Raw genomic sequence first — 19,996 nt, 5'->3', positions numbered from 1 at the left:
GAGCTGGACGGCCAGTTGGTCGCCGTCCAGAAGCTAGTTCACCGTACATGATGTCTTTGGGTATGCGTCCATCTTCCATCCTGTGTACGTGACCAAGCCATCGCAAACGTCGCTGACAGAGCATGAGATGCATACTGAGAGAGTTCGCTCTTTCTAGCACTGCATTGTTAGTGAGTCTGTCCTGCCACCTGATGCCGAGAATTCGTCGTAGACCGCGAATGTGGAAGTTTTCCAGTCGGTTCTCCTGTCTGGCATATGTTGTCCAGGATTCACTGCCATAGGCTACTGAGTACACATGCCTGGTATACTCTGAGTTTGGTATTCAAAGTGAGTTGGTTGTTGGTCCACACTCTCTTGCTCAGTTGTGCCATGACAGCGGCAGCTTTGGCGATGCGCTTATCTAATTCTGCATCAAGTGAGAGGTTGCTGGTGATGGTTGTGCCCAGGTATGTGAAGTGATCAGCGACTTCTAGCTCCTCGTTGTCAATGTAAATTGCTGGTATAGAGGGGACATCCTGACACATTACATTTGTTTTCTTGATGCTGATCGTCAGCCCGAATTCCCTGCATGCGTGGGAAAACCTGTCCATCAGCCGCTGGAGGTCTTCCTCGGTATGCGCGCATAATAATAATAATAATAATAATAATAATAATAATAATAATAATGATAATAATATGGGCCATAAACACTACGATAAGACGCACAAGGATTATATTTTGACGTCATTTTTAAGGTTCGTACAGCGCCTAGTGAATTATCGGTAGTAGAGCTCAAGGTAACAATTATTGATCCCATTGATTGAATTAGTGAATACAACTCACGGTTTGCATTCTTTTATGACCAGACACTTGTCTTTTATCGTATTTTTTTTGGCCAGTGTCAGGTCATGAGATTAAGAAGACTACCTATGGAGGGAATATGTGAAACATCGTCTCAAAATGTATTACATCGGAATGCTTAACCCTCTCCTTACCAGCTACCTGACATGGCTGTTTTTTGCAACAAAAAAAAATCCCAAATTTTGCAAGCTACAAAACAGCAAAATTTGCAAAAAAATTGTAAAGATTTTGCAAAAAGCTGCGATTAATTTTCCTAAAAACCCGTAATTCGTTCATGAACGAGAAAGGTATTTGTTTGTTTTGAAGGGTTTCACGGCCCTTGCAACAAATCTAAGGTCACATAGCAGCGCCAGGAAAAAGGAATAAAATGGGATCTAGTAAAAAGTTCTAGAATTACAATTAAAGTACCCAAGAAAAAGGAAGAACACACTATCAGTGTACTTATTTTGAGATTATCCGTTTGATCATGACACAAGCACAGGTCCCCCAGTGATGATAATGAAAATTTGTCAAAAAGGAGGAAAATCTACCGGCCCCTCAGTCAAACCTAAATCTAATGCAGATATAACATAGCTATTCATAGTTATTTAATATATTATTAGTCCTAAAGCAGTTCAGATCATTTGACACATCCTGACCTTTTGCCAATATATTTAATGAATTGTCATTTCCAATTAAACATTTCAGAGGCCTATACTATAATGTTGCCCACTATATCAAGTAATTATGATAAACTTTTGGCCAAAAGACCAGGAGGTATTTGTTTTTACATAACAAACCCGGTTAGTGTATGTATTATTGCAACCTTGTGATGATGCAGCTTATAAATAAGAATCTTTAATTAATTGCAAAACATATTCCATCAACAAATCAAATTTAAATTAGACTTTAAACAATCATTTCTTAAATCAATCAGCCTAACTTATTATCTCTCTATTACCAAATGATATCTATAAACATAATATGAAGATAGAAGGGTGGCTGAGAGAGAAATGTGGATATGAGAGAGAGAGAGAGAGAGAGAGAGAGAGAGAGAGAGAGAGAGAGAAAGAGAGAGAGAGGGGGGAGAATTGATGATTTAAAAAAAATTGTTTTATAATTAGACACAGGTTGTATTAAATACTATTAACAAATTCAGAACAAGCAAACAAAAACAAAACGAAAAAAAATCAAAAAGGAATTTTTAAAAAAGACGGGCTTATAAAACGTATAAAATCGCCAAATGTACTATCATGCTACAGCTAAAAGGTACATAAATATTTACACCCATTTGATCCATCCCCTTCCCTTTCGATCATCTTCTCATCCATGGCCACCATGTGTCTTGTGCTACTTTTGACATTTGGCGCCAGTGTGTCTAGACTAACGTCATAAATAACGGAGTGGCACCAAAATTCATGCCCTCAGGGCAGAAGATCAAGGGGAAGGCCACGAGGAACATGAAGAAGGATTAAAGAAGCTGATATACAGAGAAGTGGTAAGGCCTGGAATGAGATTAAAAAGTAGGCCCGGGATAGAGAAGGATGGAAACTGTTTGTCTGTGGCCTATACCCTGACCCAGGGTGAAAAAGGCAATGATGATGATGAGGATGATGACCAAAATTCATGCAACTGAGCAGAGGTGTCAAAAAATGACAGAAAGCATTTTTTTTCATGAACTACCACTTAGAAAATGTTTGACATGTCAAAAACAACGGAACATTTATGAAAAAATCCGCAAAAGATTAGCATCACTGGCCCCCACTAAATTTAATTTAAAATTATTTTTTTTGGCAAAATCTCGAAAATTTGCAAAAAATTGCAAATTTTGCGGCCGCACTGCAAATCAGCGATTTTTTGCGGCCGCGGCCGCAAGCGATGCAAAAAACTGCCATGACAGAACTACAGGAAAATAGTCACATTCGTTACGATACAACCAACGTTTTTCTTATTCAAATTTCTTTTGTACATCATAAAATTTAAAGAAAATGAACAGACAATATATTGTAGAGCATATTTTGGTAAATAAATTATGTATCGTAAGAACATTACTGTGATTGTGTTTGAGTGATAACAAAAATATTTTTGTGTTAGTTGGGTGTGAAGTTTTGGGGAGAATCCTGGTAAGGAGAGGCTTAAAAGCCGAATTAAATGTTAAACTGGTCAAAAATATAAATTGTTGGCATTAGCACCCTAAAATACGGTATCCATTCTCCTCAATAAAACATACAAACTCAACACAAGTCTGATATATATCTGGCTATAAATTCAATTTTCAACGCCTTAACCATCCTGACTTAATACCGGTTTGAGGGGAAGGGTCACATATGGGCGAATCCAGTCATGGATAGGATCATGGAGAAAGGGGCCATCCGTGCATCGATACGAATGCTACTGACGGCCAGAACTACAAATAAAGGTAAAGAGAAGTTAACGGCATTCTGTGGTCAATCTATACCTGTTTTGTTGTTTGTTTTTAAGGGTTTTACGGCGCTTGCAACACATTTAGGTCATATTAGCGTCAGTAAAAAAGGAAGAAAATGGGATAGTCAAAAGTTATAGTTGTTTGTTTTTAAGGGTTTTACGGCGCTTGCAACACATTTAGGTCATATCAGCGTCAGTAAAAAGGAAGAAAATGGGATAGTAAAAAGTTCTAGAATTACAATTAAAGCACCCAAGAAAAAGTAAGACAAAGTGGAACTGGGATAAAATAGGGATCAGATGTAGATTCCAAGAGCACATTATCAAAGTACTTAGTTTGAGATCACCTATAAGTCTCATCCGGACACAAGCACAAAATCCAACAAAGAGGAATACACTCAAATGCTTATATTATACATTCAAAATAACAAATATAATAATACATAACAGAGAGATGATATACAAGGAAAAAAATGTCATCTCCCAAAACAATAACTATGCATTTGACTATACCTGCAAATATACCTGATTTGCGCTCGAGTTGATGTAGAAAATGTCCCAAGGGAAGTAACTTAAATAGAGCAACCCTTTGTAAAAAGCCAATAGAATCACCATGTCCAATTTCATGAAAATGTCTCTGGATTTTATTGACATCGCCTGTATTAGCCCGTGTTAGTGTGTGTGTGTGTGTGTGTGTGTGTGTGTGTTTGTGTGTGTATGTATGTGTTTCAGAGATAGAAGATAGATAGATAGATAGATAGATAGAGAGAGAGAGAGAGAGAGAGAGAGAGAGCGATAAAAGAGAGTGTGAGCTAGATAGATAGATAAATAGATAGATAAAATAGATAGATAGAGAGAGAGTGAGAAAGAAGATAGAGAGAAAGATAGAGAAAGAGAGAGAGAGTAAGAGAGAACGAGCGAGAGAGAGAGAGAGAGAGAGAGCGGGAGAGAGTGGTAGAAGAGAGTGTGAGATAGATAGATAAATATATAGATAGAAAGAGAGATTGATAGATTGATAGATAAGAGAGAGAGAGAGAGAGAGAGAGAGAGAGAGCGGGAGAGAGCGGTAGAAGAGAGTGTGAGATAGATAGATAGATAGATAAATATATAGCTAGATAGAGAGATTGATAGATAAGAGAGAGAGAGAGAGAGAGAGAGAGAGAGTGAGATAGAAGATAGAGAGAAAGATAGAGGAGGAGAGGGAGAAGGAGATATATAGGAGATAGAGCGAAAGATAGAGTGTCGAATCAAAGACAGTACCGCTGAGCCACGATGAGGCATCGTGGCTCAGCGGTACTGTCTTTGATTCGACACTCTATCTTTCGCTCTATCTCCTATATATCTCCTTCTCCCTTCCCAATGAAGAAGATTTAACCAAAATAATCAATTTCCAAAACGTTCTTCATCGCGACGTGATACCGTTTTGAGACAATGGGTCACATATGTTGAACGAAGACGTTTTTATTTTCACCTTGTCAATAAAGGTATTCATTGAAGAACAGCCGCAGTACTATGGATGGTAGCTAGAGGTGATGCCTAAATGAGCCAATAAAATGGAGATAAAAAAATAAAGTGACTTTTGTGATTGTGTTTACTGTCTCCTGACGAAGGCCAAGGGCCGAAACGTTGTTTGTTTTGTGTTGTTCCCTTATATAGACAGTATGCGCTTGGCTAAGAAGCTCATAACATTGCCATCCGGAAGTATAACGGACCAACACACAAAACTGTGTGTATCCATGAACGTTTATAGTCGGGTTAAAACAGTTCATTGAGCATTACTCATAAACGCGGATGGCAAAAAACAATAACAAAGACCGGAGTGACGTCATCTTCGAACTATCTATAGATAGAATGCGCTTGGCCAAGGAGTTCACAACATTGCCATCCGGAAGTATAACGGACCAACACACAAACTCTGTGTAACCATGAACTTTTATAGTCTGGTTAATACAGTTTAGTGAGAACAACTCACAAACGCGGATGGCAAAAACAATAACAAAGGCCTGAGTGACGTCATCTGCATACTATCTATATGAGTCACATCTACTCACTTTATTTTTTTATCTCCACTATGGATCGTGTACGCTTGGCAAAGAAGCTCAAAACATTCATTGCCATCCGGAAGTATAACGGACAACACACAAAACCATGTGTATCCATGAACGTTTATTGTCTGGTTAATACAGTTAGGTGGGTATTACTCATAAACGCGGATGGCAAAAAAGAATAACAAAGACACGAGTGATGCCATCTTAGTTCTATCTACAGATTGTATGCGCTTGGCTGAGAAGCTCAAAACATTGCCATCCGGAAGTATAACGGACCAACACACAAAACCATGTGTATCCATGAACGTTTATAGTCTGGTTAATACAGTTAGGTGGGTATTACTCATAAACGCGGATGGCAAAAGACAATAACAAAGACCTGAGTGACGTCAACTTCAATCTATCTATAGGCAGTATGAAGCTGACGTCTCTCAGGACTTTGTTGCTGCTTTTTGCCATCCGCGTTTATGAGTAATTCTCGCTGAACTGTATTAACCAGACTATAAACGTTCATGGTTACACATAGATTTCTGTGTTGGACCGTTATACTTCCGGATGGCAATGTTGTGAGCTTCTTAGCCAATCGCATACTATCTATAACATGCTCTAAATCTAAATCCTATGACCTTGACCATAGGTTAACGAATCACAAAAGGGCAAACCCCTCGGGTATGGCCAGTTTCAGCCAATAGAAATAGTTAATTAATTTTCAATTTGAAATACAGAGATCTGACTGGATAGGACGTGTGGGTAAAAGAAAATTGACGACCAATGATGTGTCATCTAATCCCATAAAAGGCTCGTAAAAAATAAATGGTATCTCTCATTATTGTGAGCCGCCGCGACAACAGAGTTATATGTGATCCTTTGCCTCCAAACGGTATGAAGTCGGGATGGTTAAAATGTTGAAAATTGAATTTATAGCCAGAAATATCAAACTTGCGTTGAGTTTGTATGTTTTATTGAGGAGAATGGATACCATATTTTAAGGTGCTAATGCCAACAATATATATTTTCGACCAATTCAACATTTGATTCGGCTTTTAAGCATTTCGTTCCTACATAATACCGTTTTGAGACGAGGGTCACATATAAGGTGGTTCATTCTTTGTATGATGTGGACCCGACGTGACCACACTTGCAGGTCTGATAGCGGACGCAATTATGGTCTCGTTTCATCATTGTTAATTCAGAAAAGTGATAGGAGCAGGCACTTATGTTGATAATAACAAGAAATGAAGTGAGTAGGAAAGTGCCAGAAGACAATATTGAGCTTTTATATAGCGCAATATCACTTAACGTGCTCAAAGCGCTTCACAAGGGGTCCCTGGTCAACAGCAACATTTAACATGTAGGACGAGACATGACGCCTGTAAGGCGATATTACAATTTTTCAGACAAAGACAATGCTGTTAACGGCCAGGTACTCATTTTACACCTGAGTACGGTGAGAGAATGTGAGTAAAGAGTCTTTTCCAAGGACTCAACTATGCGTCGAGCGAGGCTCGAACCCAGGACCTTCCGATCCGAAAGCGAGTGTCATACCACTAGACCACATAGCCGCACAATAGAGAATAAAATCTTCGCGGCGGCGATAAGGGGCTCAAATTCGCGACATTACTGGTACGATAACTCCGCCTGGCCGGAGAGATCGTGACTCTACCGTATGAGCTATCCACGACCCCATAAAATAGTCGCTTCAAACCTTAGTCTAACTAGAGCCTTCTCTCCCCGACTTCTTGAGGTCACGGGTTCAACACACACAAACGCCACGAAGCATTTAAGCTTAACAGCCAATGTTCTCAACACAAAAATGTAACAGAAACGATTGAGACATTGCGTATTATGCTCCAATATTTGGGGTTAATATTTAATTCAGAAAAGTGGATGGAGCAGGCATTTATGTTGATAATGACAAGAAATGAAGTGAGAAGGAAAGTGCCAGAAGGCAACAGAGAATAAAAACTTCGCGGCAACGATGGGGACGCGACCTATACCTTATATTTCTCATCATTATTGGTATAAGTACCCGCTCCGCAACTTTTCCAAACATAATAAAACACATAATAATAATAATAATAATAATAATAATAATAATAATAATAATATAATAATAATAATAATATTAATAATAATAATAATAATAATAATAATAATAATAATAATAATAATAATAATAATAATAATAATAATAATAATAATAATAATATCGTTAACCTAAATGGCACATTTTGGCGAGATAGTTAGCTCTTGACATCTCAATTACTCCAAGATTATTCCGTTCCTGTGTGCTGGGTTACACACACACACACATACACACACATATATATATATATATATATATATATATATATATATATATATATATATATATTATATATATATATATATATATATATATATATAAAATTTAATTCATCTATCTCTCCAATACTCTTCAACAGTTGTAACGTCACTTCCCACGTAATGACGCATGGTAACTTAGCAACTATCGGAAAAATGGCGGACGCCCTTATGAAATATTTCTCCGGCGAGCATAAAAGCGTATCCTGAGGGAAAAAAAACACATAAATTTGATCATGTTTTGACTTTTACACATTCTGATCACAAGAAATATGAAAAGTTCTAGCCAGCTTGAAGATTAAAAAGTAATGATTTTCTTTGTTTAGAACCACGATGGCCGCCTTTGATGGGCGGCGTGACATCAGACTACTGAATCCAATTGCTTTTTTCATTACAGTTTCCCACCGACAATAAAAACCAGCCAACGAAATGAATTGTTCATTTCAACCTGCCTGCCGTTCAAATTATTGAGGAGAATGAAAGGCGAGTCATTGCCAGATAAAGAGTTTATTTAGCGCCATAATTTGTATTTGACGTTCACATGGTTAGTGTTGAAAATATAGATGAATGAAGAATTTATTGTATTACTGTAAAGCGCTTCGAGCCTGTGACAACGGGGTAAAGCGCTATATAAATGCCATTTATTATTATTATTATTATTATTATTATTATTATTATTATTATTATTATTATTATTATTATTATTATTATTATTACTTCCCTTTGTTTACGAAATTATAATTTGCCTTTATTCTGAACTGTTTGGACTGCAATGTTGTTGACTTTTGGCTTTTGATTTTTGATTTAAAAAAGAAGTGAAGACGAACGAACACATGAGGCATTTCGGTGTTATTTTATCTTATCTTATTGACTTGATTATTAGACAAATATTACAGTTAGATAGACCAACTGGTTTTCGCTACTCATTTATTTAGAGACCGAATTTACCATATCAGAAAGAATTAAACTCAAGGTGTCCCTTGCCAACAGCAACTCTTAAAATGTAGGACAAGACATGAAACCTGTAAGGAGACATTACATTTTTCCCCCGACAAAGACAACGCTGTAAACGGCCAGATACTCATTTTACAACTGAGTAAGATGAGAGAATGTGAATAGAGAGCACTTCAAAAATGACTCAACTGTGCGCTGCTCAGAGTTGGATTCGAACACAGGACGCTCCGATCCGATTGTGAATGTCAGACGACAAGACCACATAACATCACAAAAGTAGATCAAGTCTTGCTACGATATCCACTAAACGTGCTCAAAGCGCTTTACAAGGGGTCCATGGCCAACAGCTACACTTAACATGTAGGACGTACATGACGCCTGTTAGGCGATATTACAATTTTTTCGGACAGAGACAACGCTGTTAACGGCCAGGTTACCCACCGCGACAACAGAGTTATATGTGAGCCTTTGCCTCAAAACTGTATGAAGTCGGGATGGTTAAAATGTTGAAAATTGAATTTATAGCTAGAAACATCAGACTTATGTTGAGTTTGTATGTTTTATTGAGGAGAATGGATACCATATTTTAGGGTGCTAATGCCAACAATTTATATTTTTGACCAGTTTAACATTTAATTTCGCTTTTAAGCATTTGGTTCGTTCCGACTTAATACTGTGTTGAAACGATGGGTCACAAATGTACACGTGTAATTTCCGCGTCTAGCAATATTACTGTTTGCCTTGTTTTCAACGAAACTCTTTCATCAATAACATAGATAGTATGCAGATGACGTCACTCAGGCCTTTGTTATTGTTTTTGCCATCCGCGTTTGTGAGTTGTTCTCACTAAACTGTATTAACAAGACTATACAATTTCATGGTTACACAGAGTTTGTGTGTTGGTCCGTTATACTTCCGGATGGCAATGTTGTGAACTCCTCGGCCAAGCGCATTCTATCTATACAGCGTTGTCTCATTAACACTCACAAACACACACACACAAACACAACACACACACACACACACACAAACACAACACACACACACACGCAGACTTCCCATTTGTAAATAAACATATTTAAGTGATCAATTCAATATACTATCCATTCAAACGACAATTGTGACCCATCGTCTCAAAACGGTATTATGCCGTAACGAACCAAATGCTTAAAAGCCGAATTAAATGTTAAACTGGTCAAAAATATAAATTGTTGGCATTAGCGCCCTAAAATATGGTATCCATTCTCCTCAATAAAACATACAAACTCAACACAAGTCTGATATTTCTGGCTATAAATTCAATTTTCAACATCTTAACCATCCCGACTTAATACTGTTTTGAGGCGAAGGGTCACGTTTTGGCTATAAAAGTGTACAAAGAGAATGAGTGCTATTGATATATGGTAGGTGTTTGAGTTCTAAACAAAATGCTCACCAGTTCTGAACGCCAGTTCAATCAGCATCCAAAATTGTAACCTAAACCATTTGTGATATATTTATTATTGGATGGCAAAAAAACAATAACAAAGGCTTGAGTGACGTCAACTTCGTTCTGTCTATGCCATTTTGGGGCGATGGGTCACACGTGTCAGTGGTAATTTAGTGAGAACTAATCACCCAATTGGCAATCAAAAAGTGATCACAAAGAGCCGAGTGAATTCTGCTCATTCACGTATTCTATGGGAACGGCAAAAACAATAGAACAGCGTGAATTATCCATTTCACATTGGAGTAAACCACAATCATGTTATCAATAAGGGTTGCCAGATTAATTTCAGGCATTCTGCCAACTGGATTTTTAAAATCTGCCAAATACCACAAAAATCTGCCAAACCGTACTATTTATAGTACCCCCTGTGAAAACTCATCAGTTTTGTTAAACAAAAAATTCTCAAGGCCGATGTCATACATTTTTTATCATTTCCCAAGTTTTAAAAAATCACTAATACATAAAAATTGCCATTGAAAACGTGTAGTAGACGACCTATACATTCATCCCTAGGCCTCGGAAAATAAAATCTGCCAAATATCTGCCAAACTGCCAAATCGATTTTTCTCTGCAAGACGACTTCAAATTCTGCAAAAAAAAAAAAAGGAAATTTGGCAGAAAATCTGCCAAATTGGCAACCCTGTTATCAATTCATCGATACCCCAAAGTATTCTGAAAGAAAACATGTTTAAAATTTGGGCCACAAACTCATCCTTTAAAAATCGATTGATTAAAATTAAATGCCCTTCCATCTTCGCAAAAAAAAAAAACCCCAAAAAAATCTCAAACCTGGGACTTTGAGCAAAGTCCCAGGTTTGAGTTTTTTAGGGTTTTTTTTTCGGAGATGAAGGTCGTTTTAATCAAAATTTTAAATACGTGTTTTTTTCAGAGTTCTGAGTTTCTTACTGTTGATTTGATGGCTACGTGTCCTATCGTCCGTTCCGAGCACCGTGCGCATGGAATAATACAAATTCCTCCAAAGTTTCGAAATGCAGTAACGTGATTTTCTGCACGTGGGCTTATAATATTTTAAGTGAAATTACGAATTTTGATTACCGAGAGTGATAGACCAAACCGTTTTGTTTCTCACAAGGCCGAATTCCTTTGATCTTTTCATCGTTTGCAAATAAAATATGACTCAAACTTTAAAATGTTTACAGTAATGGTGTGTTGATTCCCTTTCCCATGGGGAAAATGATCACAACAAAGTTAGATTCAACGGCGTAGCTCAGCAAATAATTTTGGGTTGTTTGAAATAGTTGAATAATGGATAGCATTTATCTAGTACTTCACAGCGTTTTTACTTAATCTCTTCCCTGGTGGACAACGGCCATTGGACGACACAAGCAGCCCGTTAGGTGCTTATACACTTTTCGGACAAAGACATCGATGTAAAAAAAAAAACAATACAAAAAAAAAAAAAAAAAAAAAAACAGGGAGACTCAAATTTTTCGTCCATCTCTGAGAGGACGAGAAAAAAATTAAATACTCTCCAACAGTCGTAACGCCACTTCCTTCCTAACGACGCATGGTAACTTAGTAACTGGCTCTAAACTATCGGAACAATGGCGGACGCCCTTATGAAATATTTCTCCGTCGAGCATAAAAGCGTATCTAGAGGGGAAAAAAAAAACCCACATAAATTTGATCATGTTTTGACTTTTACACATTCTGGTCACAAGACATATGAAACGTTCTAGCCAGCTTGAAGAATAAAAAGTAATGATTTTCTTTGTTTAGAACCAAGATGGCCGCCGTTGCCGAGTGGTGTGACATCAGACTACTGAATCCAATTGCCTTTCACAAAGACATATAGATAGTATGCGCTTGGCTTAGAAACTCATAACATTGCCATCCGGAAGTATAACGGGCCAACACACAAAACTATGTGTATCCATGAACGTTTATAGTCAGGTTAATACAGTTCGGTGAGCATTACTCATAAACGCGGATGGCAAAAAACAATAACAAAGACCTGAGTGACGTCATCTTCGAACTATCTATTTAACACCCAACAATCTGTTGAGCAAGACATCTCATAAAGGTTGGACAAAACATGTCACGAAATCCCACTGGTCACCTATCGAGTACGTTACGTGTTCGCCACTCTTGAATTATGTTCACTGGAAGTGGGGGGGGGGGGGGGATGGGGGGAGGCGTTTTGAATGTATTAATGTCAAATATCATTGAATGTAAACTTCTTTAAATAATAATAATAATAATAATAATAATAATAATAATAATAATAATAATAATGATAATAATAATAATAATAATGATAATAATAATAATAATAATAATAATAATAATAATAATAATAATAATAATAATAATAATAATAATAATAATAATAATAATAATAATAATAATAATAATAATAATAATAATAATATACTTTATTCATCCCAAAAATAAATGGAAGTTCGTTTACAGACGTGGCATGCATCAAAATGTATAAACACAAAGTTGAGAATCTATGGCGACAATATATACATATATCTATATATGCAAATACACAAAAATGTAAAAAAATATACAACCAAGAACCAAAAGCGTCACTTTATATATCAATTTGATAACTTGAGATACACCATACCTCTGGCCTTGAGTTCGAACTTGTGTGTGTTAATATTTAAAATATAATATTGAATTTAAATCAAAGTTCAAAGTTCAAAAACGTTTAATTTAGGCAATTGCCAATGTAACTCATACAAGAATATATTTTCATCAACAAATCAAATAAACAAAATCAATAATAAAGCAAGGCAAACAACGAAAATAATAATGATAATAACAGTAATAATAATATAATAATAATAATAATAATAATAATAATAATAATAATAATAATAATAATAATAATAATAATAATAACAATGACAATAATAATAATAATAATAATAATAATAATAATAATAATAATAATAATAATAATAATAATAATAATAATAATAATAATAATAATAATAATAATAATAATAATAATAATAAGCTTAATAATAATGATAATAATAATGATAATAATAATAATAATAATAATAATAATAATAATAATAATAATAATAATAATAATAATAATAATAATAATAATAATAATAATAATAATAATAATAATAATAATAATAATAATAATAATGATAATTATAATGGTGGTAATGATTATGAAAAATCATTTAAAGATTTAATTAATAGTTTAGTTACTTAATAGATTAAATTATAAATTTAGACCTTGGTACAACTTAAATAATTCACGTATTTTTGGATCAACATAAGTCACAATTGCGCGTTAAAACTTCGAACGCCATGTCGCAAAAATGAATTAAGGTGACGTGTTGTCTTTGTTTTTATAGATATAAGGCGACGGCTCCTCATGGAGAACTTAATATATTTGTGAAGGGGGTGATCGCCATCCTTCATATCTTCCTTTAACACCAGATTTTATGAAAGTTTTGTACAGGATAACCTTTCAAAGGAGTCGCAGTTTTCAAAGAGATGCATAATAGATGACATAAAGAAACATAAATTTGAACTCTCCCCTCTGAGATCCTTGTTGTGAGCCATATTGCTATCTGTCTCTGTGAAAAAGAATTTATGTCAAGTGGAAAGTGTACAATGGGAGCGAACTATAGATATTTCGAAGACGACGTCACTCTGGTCTTTATTATTGTTTTTTTCCATCCGCGTTTATGAGTAATGCTCACTAAACTGTATTAACTTGCCTATAAACGTTCATCGATACACACAGTTTTGTGTGTTGGTTCGTTATACTTCCGGATGGCAATGTTATGAGCTTCTTAGCCAAGCGCATACTATCTATATTCATGTTTTCATCCAACCAAGTCATCAATTACATGATTTGTTGCTGTTCAACGATTGGATATATTTCTTAACAAATGTAAACACGCTGCATTGTTTATGAAAGTTGGAAACATACTCATGTGTCAAGCTGAATAAAATGACCAATCGCGATGCTAGATATTTCAAAAGCTGTGAACACTTTTCACTATGTGGGTCACTTTGGAGCACATTTTGCAATGTGACCAATGACCTCGAGCACATGGAAAGTTAATATAGATCGTGCCCATTTGATGTGTCATTTTGAAGCCAGGATGTCAATGTTAGTGAGTAGTGCACATGAATCTCGTGAAATATAGATAGTATGCGCTTGGCTAAGAAGCTCATAACATCCGGAAGTATAACGGACCAACAGACAAAACTGTGTGTATCCATGAGCGCTTATAGTCAGGTTAATACAGTTCAGTGAGCAATACTCATAAACGCGAAAGGCAAAAAAGAAAAAACAAAAAAAAAACAAAAAAAAAAAAAACAAAAAACCAATAACAAAGACCTGAGTGACGTCATCTTCGAACTATCTATAAACCCCTGGTCAAGCCTGTGGGCGAATTCAGTGATCCTTATCACAACAGAATTCAATGTGTATTATATTGTATTGTAAAACATCAAAATGTTCACTCATCCCAGACCCTTCGTTTTTTATATACTGTAAAGAGTAAAAACCTACAGTATGATACTGTAACCGATGCAAAAAAAAAAATCGGCTTAACTCTCTTCTTACCATATATTTTCAGAATTTTACCCAAAATTTCATACTCACCCGCAGCGGCTGGAGATATGCGGTGATGGAGGGAGTGAAGAGAGGTGAGGAGAGGAGAAAGAAGAAGTTTGAGGAGAGGAGAGCAAGGAGGAAAGAGAGGCAGCAGATCCAAATACCAAACACACAGTCAAACTACGTGTGCAACAACTGCGGTAAAGACTGCCATGCAAGGATTGGTCTGCTGAGTCACACCCGTCGTTGCTCTCAACAAGACTGATGAGACCAAAGCCATACAGGGCGCAAACCATCGTCTCTTGAGACGGAAGGATGCCTACTAAAGAGTAAAAATCCTAAAGTATGATACTGAACCGATGCAAAAAAAAAATATCGGCTTAACTCTCTCCTTACCATACATTTTCAGAATTTAACCCAAAATTCCAAACCCACCCTCAACAAAAATAGATTTATTTATTCAAACAGAAAAGCAAAAAGCACATTCTATATATAATATTCTTCAGCAAAATACGCTCTACAAGACAATGTCAAGGTTTTATAGCTATAGATAGTATGCGCTTGGCTAAGAAGCTCATAACATTGCCATCCGGAAGTATAACGGACCAACACACAAAACGGTGTGTATTCATGAACGTTTATAGTCGGGTTAATACAGTTCAGTGAGCATTACTCATAAACGCGGATGGCAAAAAACAATAACAGAGACCTAAGTGACGTCATCTGCATACTATCTATAACAAAATTATTCTCTTTGAATGATGTGATGTAGGAAAGAAATCAGAATGAGAAAACTGTTAGTTGAATCGTAACGAATGTGACGATTTTTCTATGGTTGGTAAGGAAAGGGTTAATGCCACTAACAATTGGATTCAATAGTCTGATGTCACGCCACCCGGCAACGGCGGCCATCTTTGTTCTAAACAAAGAAAACCATTACTTTTTATTCTTCATGCTGGTTAGACTTTTCATATGCCTTGTGATCAGAATGTGTTAAAGTCAAAACATGATCAAATGTATGTGTTTTTTTCCTCTGGATACGCTTTTATGCTTGTCGGAGAAATATTTTATACGGGCGTCCGCCATTGTTCCGATAGTTTAGAGCCAGTGTTACTAAGTTGCCATGCGTCATTAGGAAGGAAGTGACGTTACGACTGTTGAAGAGTATTAACCAGTAGATTATTGACCAATCAAAACATGGAATTTGTGACACACCCTTACACGTGCTCGGGCAAACATAGTTGCTTGTTTATAAACAGTAACGTGAATGAAATCGACCAATCACTGATCATTGTTATTGCCTTTATACCACCAAATGGGTGAATAGTTATCACACGATTTTCTCAGATAATAAACGTTTAAATTTACACATAGTTGTCTGTGTTAGTTCTATTGATTAAGCAGTTGAATAGTGGATTAAACACATCTTAAACACATACCATCGATAGTAAAATCTGTGTAGTTTGCTGTGTCTACCAATCACTGCCATTGTTTACATTATGACGATTGTCCGAGAGGCGTGGTTATCTACCTGTCTATTCTATTGTTCGAACCAATAATCATTAAAATCCATCAGAAGGTTGTGCAGATATCCACGGCAACGCGTGCGCACGGGATGTGGAACGGACTGTGGTTGTATCCTTTTGCTGTCATTGTTACTGTATTGTGTATGACGTGGTTTGAAATTAACTGATGGAAATGTTATCAAACTCACCGATTCGGAATACGCTTCAACAGTCGTAATTTCACTTCCCTCGTAATAACGCCTGGTGACTTAGTAACTAGCTCTAAATTATCGGAACAATGACGGACGACCTTATGAAATACTTCTCCGACGAGCATAAAAGCGTATCCAGAGGAGAAAAAAAAAACCCCATTAAAAATCTGATCATGTTTTGACTCTTACACATTCTGATCACAAGACATATGAAAAGTTCTAGCCAGCATGAAGAATAAAAAGTACCGATTTTCTTTGTTTAGAACCATGATGGCCGCGGTTGCTGGGCGACATGACATCAGACTATTGAATCAAATTCTATTGTTCGATCCAATAATCATTAAAATCCATCAGAGGGTTGTGGAGATATCGGCAGCAACGCGAGCGCACGGATTGTGGAACGGACTGTGGTTGTATCCTTTTGTTGTCATTGTGTATCGACGACGTGATTTGAAATGGGAGCGATCTATATTCATGTTTTCATCCAACCAAGTCATCAATCACATGATTTGTTGCTATCCAACGATTGGATATTTCTTCAGAAATGTAAACATGCTGCTTTTTTTTATTAAAGGTATAAACATACATATGTGTCAAGCTGAACAAAATGACCAATCGTGATGTTAGATATTTCAAAAATAACTGTGAACACTTTTCAGTATGTCGGTCATTTTGAGCACATATTCCAATGTGACCAATGACCTTGAGCACATGGATATGTAATATAGATAGAACAGATAACGTCACTCAAGCCTTTGCCATTGTATTTTGCCATCCGCGTTTGTGAGCGATTCTCACTAAACTGTGTCAACCACACTATAAAAGTTCATGGTTACACACAGTTTTGTGTGTTGGTCTGTTATACTTCAGGATGGCAATGTTATGAGCTTCTTAGCCAATCGCATACTATCTATAGATCGTGCTCATTAACTGATGGAAATGTAATCAAACTCACCGATTCGGAAATGTCCCTTGAATGAACTGCTATAGATAGTTCGAAGATGACGTCACTCTGGTCTTTGTTATTGTTTTTTGCCATCCGCGTGTATGAGTAATGCTCTCTAAACTGTATTATCCAGACTATAAACGTTCGTGGATACACACAGTTTTGTGTGTTGGTCCGTTACACTTCCGAATGGCAATGTTATGAGCTTCTTAGCCAAGCGCATCCTATCTATTGATCTATTGTTGAGGCATTAAACAAACAGAAAATAAACAAAATTGAACTGACAATCACAGCTCTTTCAGAATAAATTAAATGCTTGAAATAAAATAAAAGGTAATGGGTTCAAAACCTCCTTCATTCAGCAGCAATGTAGCATTCATTATTCTATGGTTATAGATAGTATGCGCTTGGCTAAGAAGCTCATAACATTGCCATCCGGAAGTATAACGAACCAACACACAAAACTGTGTGTATCGATGAACGTTTATAGCCGGGTTAATACAGTTCAGTGAGCATTACTCATAAACGCGGATGGCAAAAAACAATATCAAAGACATGAGTGACGTCATCTTCGAACTATCTATAGCTCAGGGCGTGTTTTAGTAGTGGGGCTATGTGGTCTAGAAACGATCGAACCCCCCCCCCCCCTCTCACCTTCCCCTTTCCCCTTTCCCCTTAAAATAGTGTTTTCATGTGTGCTGTCCTCTTAATAGTGTTTACTGTATTGTCATCACTGAGAGACAGGGTCTGCGATTGTACGGCAATGGGAGCGATTTATAGATAGTATGCGCTTGGCTCAGAAGCGCATAACATTGCCATCCGGATGTATAACGGACCAACACACAAAAATATGTGTAACCATGAATGTTTATAGTCTGGTTAATACAGTTTAGTGAGAATTACTCATAAACGCGGATGGCAAAATACAATAACAAACACTTGAGTGGCGTCATCTTCGTTCTATCTATAAAGGGACTTAATTCGGGAGGTAATGCATTTATTATGAACGAATGATGTTGACGTCACTCTGCTCTTTATCATTGTTTTTAGGCCGCCAGCTGATGTGATTGACTTACTGGACTTAAGGCCTTTCGCTTCCTTATCATCCGACCGGGACGCCTCGGCTGCCTCTCTAATCATCTGTGTCATTTCCTTCCACAGTTCACTGTCTTTTGCTGTGGATGCCAATTTCATGAGGTCTTTCTTTGATTTTAATCTCTTTGTTATTTTGAAGGTGTTTTAGGTCTATATTTTGAGGACAGTGTGAATTGACGTGGGTGGTCTACGTTGATATTTCTTGTTTCCAGATGGGGTGAAAAAAGTACTTATGGCTTTATTAGCTGGTATATTTTCATCTCGTCTGAGTATATGCCCAAAAAGCCGCCATCTTGCCTCTAGGATTTGAATGGATAAGGGTCTTTCATTGCATTTTTCATAGTGTTTTATTGCTGGGTAATTAGTTCACCCAAAGTCCCCCTCATAGACCGTAAACATTTAGTTGCATAAAGTTACGTGTGTTAGTGAAAATAAATATGACAGGCAGATTTGGTGAGTATGTTGCCTAAGGGTGCGGCAAAATATTGGAACGGGCATGAATTATTGAGGGAGTAATACACACGAGTGGTAATATCAATTCTGTTGATTTGATTGCTGTGTGTGTGTGTGTGTGTGTGTGTGTGTGTGTCTATGCGCGTGTGTGTATGTATGTATGTGTGTGTGTGTGTGTGTGTGTGTGTGTTGCTTTGGCATTCGTGTCATTGGATGACGTCATTTCAAATAATCCTCATGGGAAATGTTATTTGGCTCATTGGTTCGGAAATGACTAATGAACTTGTTAATAGGATTCAATAGTCTGATGTCACGTCCGCCCAGAAACCAGCAGCTTGGTTCTAAACAAAGAAAATCGGTACTTTTTATTCTTCATGCTGGCAAGAACTCTTCCACATGTCATGTGATCAGAATGTAGAAAAGTAAAAACATAATTAGATTTATAATGTTTTTCTCCTCTGGATGCACTTTTATGCTCGTCGGAGAAATATTTCAAAAGGGCGTCCGACATTGTTCCGAACCAGGTACTAAGTTACTAAGCGCCAATACGATGGAAGTGACGTCACGACTGTTGAAGCCTATTTAAAGTAAATACCCAAGATGCGCGAAATTCTAAAGACTATACATGAGCAATTTAAATTATTTTTTAGAAAAAAAAATGACAAAAAACCCCCCCAAAAAAATGACCAAAAAAAAAAAAATCACGAACTGGGCCTTATAAACTGATAATTGTACGTAAGACGGGGGTGGGGGGGGGGGGGGGGGGGGGACCAATATTTATGTTCTCCGTAGACAGCAAAAGTTAGGGAGGGAATAAAGTAGAAAAATGGAGATAGAGAGAATGTGACAAAGTGAGAGTGAGGGCTGTTAAAGAGAAATACTGACAGACAGATAGATAGATAGATAGATAGATAGATAGATAGATAGATAGATAGATAGATAGATAGATAGATAGATAGATAGATAGATAGATAGAGAGATATTTTATAGATAGATAGATAGACAGATAGATAAAAAGATAGATAGACAGGCAAGGAGAGAGAGAGAGAGAGAGAGAGAGAGAGAGAGACAGAGAGAGAGAGAGAGAGAGAGAGAGAGAGAGAGAGAGAGTAGACGTGATTGGTTCATACTACCAATAAATTCT

This window comes from Berghia stephanieae, chromosome 14 (assembly GCF_034508935.2).
Source record: "Berghia stephanieae isolate SIO BIC M18660-M18661 chromosome 14, UCSD_Bste_1.3, whole genome shotgun sequence".
In the NCBI taxonomy this organism is placed as follows: Eukaryota; Metazoa; Mollusca; class Gastropoda; order Nudibranchia; family Aeolidiidae; genus Berghia; species Berghia stephanieae.
The sequence above is the reverse complement of the archived record's forward strand: the minus strand, read 5'-3'. Positions refer to the sequence as shown.